This window comes from Phyllobates terribilis, unplaced genomic scaffold, assembly GCF_046119375.1.
Source record: "Phyllobates terribilis strain yellow unplaced genomic scaffold, ASM4611937v1 Scaffold_1__5_contigs__length_1240528914, whole genome shotgun sequence".
In the NCBI taxonomy this organism is placed as follows: Eukaryota; Metazoa; Chordata; class Amphibia; order Anura; family Dendrobatidae; genus Phyllobates; species Phyllobates terribilis.
In genome coordinates this window covers 1,216,175,967-1,216,188,790 of record NW_027362761.1, presented here as the reverse complement: position 1 = coordinate 1,216,188,790, position 12,824 = coordinate 1,216,175,967, and the positions used below count along the sequence as shown (strand labels likewise).

The 12,824-nt window shown below is 46.9% G+C and overlaps 1 long non-coding RNA gene across 1 annotated transcript in view; it reads right to left on the bottom strand.

Moving 5' to 3' along the window:
* The window catches only part of LOC141164453 (uncharacterized), a 253,042-nt gene that overhangs the window by 83,412 nt on the left and 156,806 nt on the right, over nt 1–12,824 (bottom strand). The gene's annotated exons all lie outside the window — the stretch shown is intronic.

The window sequence follows — 12,824 nt, the reverse complement described above, 5'->3', positions numbered from 1 at the left end:
AGCGCTCAGAATACCAAAAGCCCAGATAGCAAAAGAATATTGTTGTGAACACCACTATCACTTCCACCAATTTTTCAAGAACACCACTCACTCGTAACCCACGTACCTCAGATACTACAGTAAAGGGCAACTCTGCTTCCCACACTCACTCATCCACTCACGTATTGAAATAGGTTAACAATGAGCTAAGCGCACCCCACTCACAGTTCCCACTTCCATGCCACACTTTTCGCTGCCACAACTCGCCGTTTTGATTGGCATATCCATAGGTGGATTATAATGAGGGCAATCTGGGCTACCGCTCGGGGCCCCAAACCTCCAGCGGGGCTCCGGGGTGTCTATGGCCAGATTGCCCTCATTTTATGTGCGGCGCCGTGGCGCATACCGGCAGACAGTGGCGGGGGGGCCCCCGGACTACTCCCCCAGCAGCGGCGCACGGCCGCTGCTTCTTCTTCGGCAGGGCCTGCACTGCAGCAGTTAACTTCCCTGTCCTGGCCCGGCCGCGTCACTGCTAGGATACACGGCCCTGTGCGCGGCCGTGTCTCCTAGCTGTGATGTCACGCAGTGCGCACCCGGCCTGCAGTGCTGCACCGGAAAAGAGCAGGAGGACTGGAGCCGAGTCGGGGGATTGTGAGTGTGTGTGTGTCTGTGTGTGAGTGTGAGTGTGTATGTATGTGTGTGTATGTGTGCAGGCAGATATCATTGTGTGATGTCTGTTTATATGTATTTTTGTGTTTCAAATGTGTTTATGCGTGTATGTATATGTCTGTATATGTATGTTTGTGTGTGTGCGTGACTGCGTGCGTGACTGTGTGCATGACTGCGTGCGTGACTGCGTGTGGCCTCCTGCTGAGTATAGATGGCGCCGTACGGCCTCCTGCTGTCTCTGGGGGGGGGCGCCGTGCGGCCTCCCGCTGTGTATAGATGGCGCCGTGCAGCCTCCCGCTGTGTATAGATGGCTACGTGCGGCCTCCCGCTGTGTATACATGGCTCCGTGCGGCCTCCCGCTGTGTATAGATGGCTACGTGCGGCCTCCCGCTGTGTATAGATGGCTCCGTGCGGCCTCCCGCAGTGTATAGATGGCTACGTGCGGCCTCCCGCTTTGTATAGATGGCTCCGTGCGGCCTCCCGCTGTGTATAGATGGCTCCGTGCGGCCTCCCGCTTTGTATAGATGGCTACGTGCGGCCTCCCGCAGTGTGTAGATGGCTACGTGCGGCCTCCCGCTGTGTATAGATGGCTCTGTGCTGCCTCCCGCTGTGTATACATGGCTCTGTGCGGCCTCCCGCTGTGTATACATGGCTCCGTGCGGCCTCCCGCTGTGTATAGATGGCTACGTGCGGCCTCCCGCTGTGTATAGATGGCTACGTGCGGCCTCCTGCTGTGTATAGATGGCTACGTGCGGCCTCCCGCTGTGTATAGATGGCTACGTGCGGCCTCCCGCTGTGTATAGATGGCTACGTGCGGCCTCCTGCTGTGTATAGATGGCTACGTGCGGCCTCCTGCTGTGTATAGATGGCTACGTGCGGCCTCATCCTGTATATAGATGGCTACGTGCGGCCTCCCGCTGTGTATAGATGGCTACGTGCGGCCTCCCGCTGTGTATAGATGGCTCCGTGCGGCCTCCCGCTTTGTATAGATGGCTACGTGCGGCCTCCCGCAGTGTGTAGATGGCTACGTGCGGCCTCCCGCTGTGTATAGATGGCTCTGTGCTGCCTCCCGCTGTGTATACATGGCTCCGTGCGGCCTCCCGCTTTGTATACATGGCTCCGTGCGGCCTCCCGCTGTGTATAGATGGCTACGTGCGGCCTCCCGCTGTGTATAGATGGCTACGTGCGGCCTCCCGCTGTGTATAGATGGCTACGTGCGGCCTCCCGCTGTGTATAGATGGCTACGTGCGGCCTCCCGCTGTGCATAGATGGCTACGTGCGGCCTCCCGCTGTGTATAGATGGCTATGTGCGGCCTCCCACTGTGTATAGATGGCTACGTGCGGCCTCCTGCTGTGTATAGATGGCTACGTGCGGCCTCCTGCTGAATATAGATGGCTACGTGTGCTCAATATTGAGTCATACAATTAATGTAAGGTTATGTGCCCACGATGCAGGAATGCTCCGGATTTTTTTTGAGCGTTTCTGCATCTCCCTGGCAGAAAAAACACATGCGGATTGTACATGCGGATTGTACATGCGGATTGTACATGCGGATTTTACATGCGGATTGTACATGCGTTTTCCTGCCAGGGACATGCGGATGTGAAGCGTTCTTCACTTGCATTTCCGCATGCGGGTTATCAAGTGCTTTTCCAAGCGTTTTTAGCATCACTTGGAAAGTGCTTGACAACTTGGTCACACTATATAAATCCATGCAACCGGAGTGTTGAGGGGACACCATCTCCCCCTCTCCCTATCGTGAGGGCCATCCCTTTCCTGTTTTCCCCTCTTCATTTACGCTGCTTGCCGCGCATTTCCCTGCCCTGGCATGACAGGTGTAGACAGTGATCCAATGCCCCCAGCCTTGGATCTGAGTAACTCATAACTCCATTTATGACAAATATGAGTAGTGTCCACATATTCAAAAATTAGTGGACGCATAGCACAGATTCTGAGGAGTAAATAGGTATTGAAAAGGGGCCTGGGGTGTATTATACCTGAATTTAATGATTCTCCCAACATGGCCCAAGAAAGAAATAGGAATCTACAGCATATTATGTCAGGTTATAGGTTGGACTTGATGGACTTTTGTCTACCTTTAACCTTAAAAAACAAGGACATCAACCTGGAGTAATAAAAAACAATTGATGCAATATCGTGTTATTGTCCTAATTGGTCAACTATCGTGAAGGCGATCAACCCACGGCCATGAGGCAGCAGCTGATATCTTTAGGTGTTCATAGGAGTTATGCCTGCACACAGCCTGCTCAGGTGAGAACTTTCCTTTTACTTTCCTTGCACCCACAAGGGTATCACCCGATGGTCTGGTGTGCTTCTGTTCCCCTACAGTTTTTCTACCTTCTTATACGGACATTACAATAAAATGTCACACCCCACAAATCACCAGATGATAGGGTAGAATGGGGACAGACTGATATACATCACAACTAGGGATGAGCGGACCCATGGAAGTTCGGGTACCAGAACTGTACGCGAACTTGAAACAGAACCTGAACCCCATTGGACCTGAACTCTCTCTCTCTCTTACTCTCTCTTTCAGCAATGGACTTCCCTGGAACTCTGAACTAACTGTCCGGTACAACCCCTGAACTTTTAAGTTCGGGTTCGCTCATCTCTAATCACAGTATCCTGATTATAGTTTGGGATATTAGTATTGCATAGCTCCTAACCGTCGCGGATGCAGTTGGACTGTTCCGATTTGAGACGGCTGTCCCGATGTCCCAGGAAGTCAGGGCTGTGTCCCGATGTCCCAGGAGGTCAGAGCTGTGTCCCGATGTCCCAGGAGGTCAGAGCTGTGTCCCGATGTCCCAGGAGGTCAGGGCTGTGTCCCGATGTCCCAGGAGGTCAGGGCTGTGTCCCGATGTCCCAGGAGGTCAGGGCTGTGTCCCGATGTCCCAAGAGGTCAGGGCTGTGTCCCGATGTCCCAGAAGGTCAGGGCTGTGTCCCAATGTCCCAGGAGGTCGGGGCTGTGTCCCGATGTCCCAGGAGGTCAGGGCTGTGTCCCGATGTCCCAGAAGGTCAGGGCTGTGTCCCAATGTCCCAGGAGGTCAGAGCTGTGTCCCGATGTCCCAGGAGGTCAGGGCTGTGTCCCGATGTCCCAGGACGTCAGGGCTGTGTCCCGATGTCCCAGGAGGTCAGGGCTGTGTCCCAATGTCCCAGGAGGTCAGGGCTGTGTCCCAATGTCCCAGGAGGTCAGGGCTGTGTCCCGATGTCCCAGGAGGTCAGGGCTGTGTCCCAATGTCCCAGGAGGTCAGGGCTGTGTCCCGACTGCCACTCACTCTGCTAAGTTTTCTCTCCAGTGTCTTCATTGCTCTGTAGATCCTTCTCCTCGGGGCAGGGTGGCATCTCTAGTCTCTACATACTTACACTCAATTAAATAAGCAATTATTCTCTTTTCTTGAGATCTGATCTCTTCAGGAATCAAAACCCACAACCTGCATCATTGGAGGCAGCAGCAAAACCAATGAGCCAAAGCCTGCACTGAAACACATGGGAGAATTTTCTATACTTGAATGTGCAATGGGTTCTTCTGTTGACAAGTCCACACATGGTGCTGCACAGCACCTCATAAGGCACTTCAGGAACCCAATGTTTCTCCATAACGACAGTTTGAAAAAAGATTTTGCTAAATCGAAACATCACACAGTCGCAACCCAGGAGCAGTAGTAATTTCTTTGTATTGCCTGTACTACTTGAATAACCTTCATACTTCTGCCTGAATTGAGTGTGCAGGGAATATATTCTACTGTATCCTGGGATCCCACTACTGTTTCACTAGCATCTCATCTACAGTACACTTAGTGTGACTTTCGCTATATCTATAGAACTAACCCCAATCACACTACTACTACCATTTATTGTGATGCATAATCCACATCTGTGCCATCTTGGAGCCGTTCGCACAGGTTGGATGGATGCCATTGACCTATGTAATATTTGATGTTGCATGTGATCTCCCCGTGGCCAATCAGATGATGGCATTGAGTGGCGGGCCTAATTTCCAGGTGTTAATTATTACCAAGTGTTAATTGCTCGGTATGAAGGACTCCGATTAGACCCTTATTCTATTACAGACCCCGCGAACGCTGCTCTCTGGCTCTTGTACATTTGGACATTTCCCTTTTCCTGTTACACAATTGCTCCATGCACTCAAATATTGTTTCTGCGCTGTGATTGGAGGAGGAACATGCTGCTCTTCACTCTTTGCCTTGAACATCTATATTTTTGGTATATTGGTAATGCAGCTATAGTGCTTTACGTTTGCTATAAGAATTGTATCTATTGGTGGATTAGTACAGAAGTTTTGATTGGTTGCAGGTGGTGTGCATAGGAGGGTGCACTACTGTATTACCTGGATAAAGACCCCAATCTACACTGGAGTTGGAAACATCGCTGCTGTGATGCCGTAATAAAGCAAGTTGACCCCTATTGGATGCTGACTCGTCTTCTTTTACTTGATTGGATCTCGCGTCAGACCTGGCCTCGGTGAGCGGGACAGTGAATGGCGGAATGGGGTTTTATCAGAATACTATTTTGGGGGAATTATATGGAAACTGGGATGCAGTGTTCAGTGTATAGCATTGCATCAATGTGAACTAGGCCTTACTCTTAGTGGTTTTATGGTTTAAGGCTTGACTTGTCGCTGACAGGTAGGCCTTTTGTCAGTTTCCTCCTGCTCAAGAATTGTCTCGCCAGCATGATGATGCCACCAAGATCAGCTGTCCTAGATTCTACAAAGCCTTTCTTTTCATGCTGCTGCCATCGTTCCTGTGCCGCTTCATCCTCCTCCGCAGCCAGTCTCGGACAGTTCCACGTACCATGTCTCCTCCCTACGACAACTATCCAAAGAGAGTGTCTGCGTCCACTTTGAAGTCACAGTGCTCTCCACTCTGGGAACAAAACGATCCAATAATGTCTACACTGTGTGCAGAATTATTAGGCAAGTTGTATTTTAGAGGATTATTTTTATTATTGATCAACAACTATGTTCTCAATCAACCCAAGAGACTCATAAATATCCAAGCTTAATATTTTTGGAAGTTGGAGTGGGGTTTTTTTAGATTTGGCTATCTTAGGAGGATATCTGTTTGTGCAGGTAACTATTACTGTGCAGAATTATTAGGCAACTTAATAAAAACCAAATATAATCCCATCTCACTTGTTTATTTTCACCAGGTAAACCAATATCAGTGCACAAAATTTAGAAATAAACATTTCTGACATGCAAAAACAAAAACCAAAATAATTAGTGATGAATATAGCCACCTTTCTTTATGATGACACTCAGCAGCCTCCATCCATAGATTCTGTCAGTTGCTTGATCTGTTTTCGATTAACATTGCGTGCAGCAGCCACCACAGCCTCCCAGACACTGCTCCCAGAGGTGTACTGTTTTCCCTCCCTGTAGATCTCACCACAGCCTCCCAGACACTGCTCCGAGAGGTGTACTGTTTTCCCTCCCTGTAGATCTCACATTTTATGATGGACCACAGGTTCTCTATGGGGTTCAGATCAGGTGAACAAGGGGGCCATGTCATTATTTTTTCTTCTTTTAGACCTTTACTGGCCAGCCACGCTGTGGAGTAGTTGGATGCATGTGATGGAGCATTGTCCTGCATGAAAATCATGTTTTTCTTGAACGATACCGACTTCTTCCTGTACCACTGCTTGAAGAAGTTGTCTTCCAGAAACTGGCAGCAGGTCTGGTAGTTGAGCTTCACTCCATCCTCAACCTGAAAAGGTCCCACAAGTTCATCTTTGATGATACCATCCCATACCAGTACCCCACCTCCACCTTGCTGGCGTCTGAGTCGGAGTGGAGCTCTCTGCCCTTTACTGATCCAGCCTCTGGCCCATCCATCTGGCCCATCAAGAGTCACTCTCATTTCATCAGTCCATAAAACCTTTGAAAAATCAGTCTTAAGATATTTCTTGGCCAATTCTTGACGTTTTATTCTTATGTTTCTTGTTCAAAGGTGGTGGTTTTTCAGCCTTCCTTACCTTGGCCATGTCCCTGAGTATTGCACACCTTGTGCTTTTTGATACTCCAGTAACGTTGCAGCTCTGAAATATGGGAAAACTGGTGGCGAATGACATCTTGGCAGCTTCACGCTTGATTTTCCTCAATTCATGGGCAGTTATTTTGTGCCTTTTTTGGCCAACACGCTTCTTGCGACCCTGTTGGCTATTTGCCATGAAACGCTTGATTGTTCGGTGATCACGCTTCAAAAGTTTGGAAATTTCAAGACTGCTGCATCCGTCTGCAAGACATCTCACAATTTTGGACTTTTCAGAGCCCGTGAAATCTCTCTTCTGACCCATTTTGCCAAAGGAAAGGAAGTTGCCTAATAATTAAGCCCACCTTATATAGGGTGTTGATGTCATTAGTCAACACCCCTCCTCATTACAGAGATGCACATCACCAGATTTACTTAATTGGTAGTTGGCTCTCAAGCCTATGCAGCTTGGAGTAGGACGACATGTATAAAAAATATCATGTGATCAAAATACTCATTTGCCTAATAATTCTGCACACGGTGTAATCTACAGTATTTCTTAGTGACCTTCAGAAAAGTGCTTGAAGAGGTGGACCGAACATTACCTACAGCATCTTCTTTCCTTCATTTACATAAAGGCATGTCTACGATGGGCCAATATGAGCGGGACATGGCATCAGTATGTTCTCCTGATCATACACATTGAAGCCGAGTGTATTTTTCCCGGCTTCATACACTGAAGGCAAAGTGACACTGAGTGGGATCAGTAGGGAGGACGTCAACCATGACTAAGTGGTGTTATTACAGTATCTGATGCCAGCATGTCTTGGTGAAGGACTAATCTTAGCATATAACAAGGATTAGCTGCTCACCATGCTCAAGAAAATCAACTCTATCACTCAAGTCCAAAGTCAGAAAGTTCCTCTACGGAAGATTTTTGTTCCACCAGGCCAAAGGAAACATTATCTCCAAAGCTCATGCCTCTTAAGTATTTGGTCTACCAGGTGACTTAGAACTTTAAATTTTGTCACTCATCATAATTGGTGTCCCTCTTTGACCTGTTGCATCAAAGACCTTGTGGCTGTTTGCTACAAGGTAAGCATAAAATAAGGATTAATATAAAAAAATAATATAAAAATATAATATAAATTAATATTAAAAAATTGCTGAACTTTTGCATCCTCTGCCAGTTCAAGGTACTCTTTGTACTCATAACGCTATGGATTTCATTACTGATTTACTAAATTCTTTCAACCATATACAGTGGGTACGGAAAGTATTCAGACCCCTTTACATTTTTCACTCTTTGTTTCATTGCAGCCATTTGGTAAATTCTAAAAAGTTCATTTTTTTTCTCATTAAAGTACACTCTGCACCCCATCTTGACTGAAAAAAAACAGAAATGTAGAAATTTTTGCAAATTTATTAAAAAAGAAAAACTGAAATATCACATGGTCATAAGTATTCAGACCCTTTGCTCAGACACTCATATTTAAGTCACATGCTGTCCATTTCCTTGTGATCCTCCTTGAGATGGTTCTACTCCTTCATTTAAGTCCAGCTGTGTTTAATTAAACTGATAGGACTTGATTTGGAAAGGCGCACACCTGTCTACATAAGACCTCACAGCTCACAGTGCATGTCAGACCAAATGAGAATTATGAGCTCAAAGGAACTGCCCAAGGAGCTCAGAGACAGAATTGTGGCAAGGCACAGATTTGTCTAAGGTCACAAAAGAATTTCTGCATTACTCAAGGTTCCTAAGAGCACAGTGGCCTCCATAATCCTTAAATGGAAGAAGTTTGGGACCACCAGAGGTCTTCCTAGACCTGTCAGTCCAGCCAAACTGAGCCATCGCGGGAGAAGAGCCTTGGTGAGAGAGATAAAGAAGAACCCCAAGATCACTGTGGCTGAGCTCCGGAGATGCAGTAAAGAGATGGGAGAAAGTTACACAAAGTCAACTATCACTGCAGCCCTCCACCAGTCGGGCCTTTATGGCTGAGTGGCCCGATGGAAGCCTCTTCTCAGTGCAAGACATATGAAAGTCCGCATAGAGTTTGCTCAAAAACACATGAAGGACTCCCAGACTATGAGAAATAAGATTCTCTGGTCTATTGAGACGAAGATAGAATTATCACCATAAAGTTCTATGCGGTATGTGTGGAGAAAACCAGGCACTGCTCATCACCTGCCCAATACATTACCAACAGTGAAACATGGTGGTGGCAGCATCATGCTATGGGAGTGTTTTTCAGCTGCAGGACGACTGGTTGCAATTCAAGGAAACATGAATGCGGCTAAATATAGAGATATCCTGGCTGAAAACCTCTTCCAGAGTGCTCTGGACCTCAGACTTGGCCGAAGGTTCACTTTTCAACAAGACAATGACCCTAAGCACACAGCTAAAATAACAAAGGAGTGGCTTCAGAACAACTCAGTGACCATTCTTGACTGGCCCATCCAGAGCCCTGACCTAAACCCAATTGAGCATCTCTGGAGAGACCTGAAAATGGCCGTCCACCAACGTTCACCATCCAACCTGACGGAACTGGAGAGGATCTGCAAGGAAGAATGGTGGAGGATCCCCAAATCCAGGGGTGAAAAACTTGTTGCATCATTCCCAAGAAGACTCATGGCTGTACTAGCTCAAAAGGGGGCTTCTACTCAATACTGAGCAAAGGGTCTGAATACTTATGACCATGTGATATTTCAGTTTTTCTTTTTTAATAAATTTGCAAAAATTTCTACATTTCTGTTTTTTTTCAGTCAAGATGGGGTGCAGAGTGTACTTTAATGAGAAAAAAATTAACTTTTTAGAATTTAACATATGGCTGCAATGAAACAAAGAGTGAAAAATTTAAAGGGGTCTGAATACTTTCCGTACCCACTGTAGGTACTAATAGATCACTTGTCTAAAGTGGCAGATTTTGTTTCTCTTTCAGGTTTCCCTTCCGCAGTCCCTGTGTCGTCTATGTGTCATTTACATGGTCTACCTCCGCATATTCGTCTCAGACTGGTTCAGTCTAATTCCAGATTCTGGAGAGCACTCTGAGGCTTACTGGTGGTGAAGCTGGATTTCTCTTCAGAGTGAGTCAATTAAATTCTTGAATACTACCTTAGGGTGTTTCACACTTTTTGCATTTTCAGGAGTCTGTTTGCTGAGTTTTGGTGCAAAAAAACAGAACCTCCAAGTTTTTCAGAAGATTTGAGCTTTTGAAGAGAATTTAAAGAGTTTCCACTCAGATTCTGCTCCAAAGGTTCCTGAAAAAATTCAATGTTAACATATAACGATGGGAAAAGGGGGGGGGGGGTGAATCCTACAACTAAGGAAAGGGAGAGTGGAGACTAGAGATGAGCGGTGTTCGACTAGAACTGTTCGCCAATCTCAAATTCGAGCTGTTTTGGGCGGTGTTCGAGTTGTTCGACGAACCCGAACGATTTGCAAAAAATTCGGCTGTTCGAGATTATGTTCGATAACTGTTCGTGCACCAAAAGCGTGTCCTGCATGTCTGGCGCTATTTAGAGCACCAATCATGCAGGCATTGTCTGCCTCTCACTATAATGCTACAGCCATGGTGGTTGTGGCATTACAGTGATTGCCCAAATCGATGGGAACAGTGCCAACAGTGAAACATGAAAAGCCGGCAATTCAGCAGCGGCATACACCGGTACCCGACAATTTATAACAGAAAGAATAGAGCATCACACATAGATTAGATAGATAGAAACATGTCAGTCACATATATATGAAGTACAGTGATAGTGTTGATTACTGTACTTGTCATTTAGTGTTAAAATAAAGGATTTATTAAAAAAAAAATTGGCGTGGGGTTCCCCTTAATTTTAGTCTCTAGCGGAGGTTAAGCAGACGGCTGGGGCAGATGTTTGAAGCCTGGGAAGGGGGTAATACCCACGGAGCTTCCCAGGCTACTAATATCAGCCCCCAGCTGAATACCTAGCCTTTACTAGCTATTAAAATGGGGGACCCCCCCAAAAAATGACGTGCGGTCCCCCCTATTTTAATAGCTAGCAAAGGCTAGGCAGACAGCTGGGGGCTGATATTAATAGCCCAGGAAGGGTGCCTTGAATATGGGCCTCCTCCCAGGCTAGAAACACCAGCCGTCAGCCACCCCAGAAATGGCGCATCCATAGGATGCGCCAACTCTGACACTTAGCCTCGCTCTTCCCACTGCCCTGTAGCGGTGGCAGTGGGGTAATAGGGTTGGGGTTGATGTCAGCTTATAATGCCAGCTGACATCAAGCCCAGGTTAGTAATGGAGAGGCGTCTATAAGACACCCCCATTACTAACCCCATAGTCAAAGTTAAAAAAAACACAAACTCCCAGAATAAAGTCCTTTAATTGAAATAAAGACACAATTCTTTATTGTTCTAAATTAAACTCTACTTACCATCACGCCCATTCCAGCTGAAGCCAACGATCTCCTGCAATAAAAGAAAAATAATAAAGCAACCTCATCCTTACCTTTCCATGGTTCCCACGACAGCTTCAGCTCTGCTACATCGAGATGACAGGCTGGACCGAAGCAGAACGCTGCCATCCAGCCTGTCATCCCGCAGACACTGAGAAGCGCAGGCATGCTTGTGCTCCTCAGTGTCTCGCTGTGACGGCATAAAGATGAGCCGAGGTCATGTCCAATGAACTCAGCTCACCTCATGTACGTCACTGACAGCGTGGGAAAATTCTCCTGCACTCAGAGCTTCAGCGTGAGAATTTTCCCACGCTGTCAGTGACGTGCATGAAGTGAGCTGAGTTCATTGGACATGAGCTCACCTCATGCATGTCACTGACAGCGTGGGAGAATTCTCACACTGAAGCTCTGAGTGCAGGAGAATTTTCCCACGCTGTCAGTGACGTACATGAGGTGAGCTGAGTTCATTGGACATGACCTTGGCTCATCTGGATGCCGTCACAGCGAGACACTGAGGAGCACAAGCATGCCTGCGCTTCTCAGTGTCTGCGGGATGACAGGCTGGATGGCAGCGTTCTGCTGCGGTCCAGCCTGTCATCTCGATGTAGCAGAGCTGAAGCCGTCCTAGGAACCATGGAAAGGTAAGGATGATGTTGCTTTATTATTTTTCTTTTATTGCAGGAGATCGTTGGCTTCAGCTGGAATGGGCGTGATGGTAAGTATGGTTTAATTTAGAACAATAAAGGAATGTGTCTTTATTTCAATTCAAGGACTTTATTCTGGGTGTTTGTGTTTTTTTTAACTTTGACTATGGGGTTAGTAATGGGGGTGTCTTATAGACGCCTCTCCATTACTAACCTGGGCTTGATGTCAGCTGGCATTATAAGCTGACATCAACCCCAGCCCTATTACCCCACTGCCACCACTACAGAGCAGTGGGAAGAGCGAGGCTAAGTGCCAGAATTGGCGCATCCAAGGATTTTTGGGGCGGCTGACGGCTGGTGTTTCTAGCCTGGGAGGGGGCCAATATTCATGGCACCCTTCCTGGGCTATTAATATCAGCCCCCAGCTGTCTGCCTAGCCTTTGCTAGCTATTAAAATAGGGGGGACCCCACGTCATTTTTTGGGGGGGGTCCCCCATTTTAATTGCTAGTAAAGGCTAGGTATTCAGCTGGGGGCTGATATTAGTAGCCTGGGAAGCTCCGTGGGTATTACCCCCTTCCCAGGCTTCAAACATCTGCCCCAGCCATCTGCTTAACCTCCGCTAGAGACTAAAATTACGGGGAACCCCACGCCAATTTTTTTTTAATAAATCCTTTATTTTAACACTAAATGACAAGTGCAGTAACCAACACTATCACTGTACTTATTATATATGTGACTGACATGTTTCTATCTATCTAATCTATGTGTGATGCTCTATCTTTCTGTTCTAAATTGTCGGGTACAGATGCTGAATTGCCGGCCGGCTTTTTTAAAGAGACGGTGCATGAAAACACCAATATTTTTTTTAATAAATCCATTACACTAAATGACAAGTACAGTAACCAACACTGTCACTGTACTTCATATATATGTGACTGACATGTTTCTATCTATCTAATCTATGTGTGATGCTCTATTCCTTCTTGTCTAAATTGTCGGGTACCGGTGTATGCCGCAGCTGAATTGCCGGCTGGCTTTTTTAAAGAGAGTGTCTTCTGAGCAGTTTGTCAGCTTTTGGACAC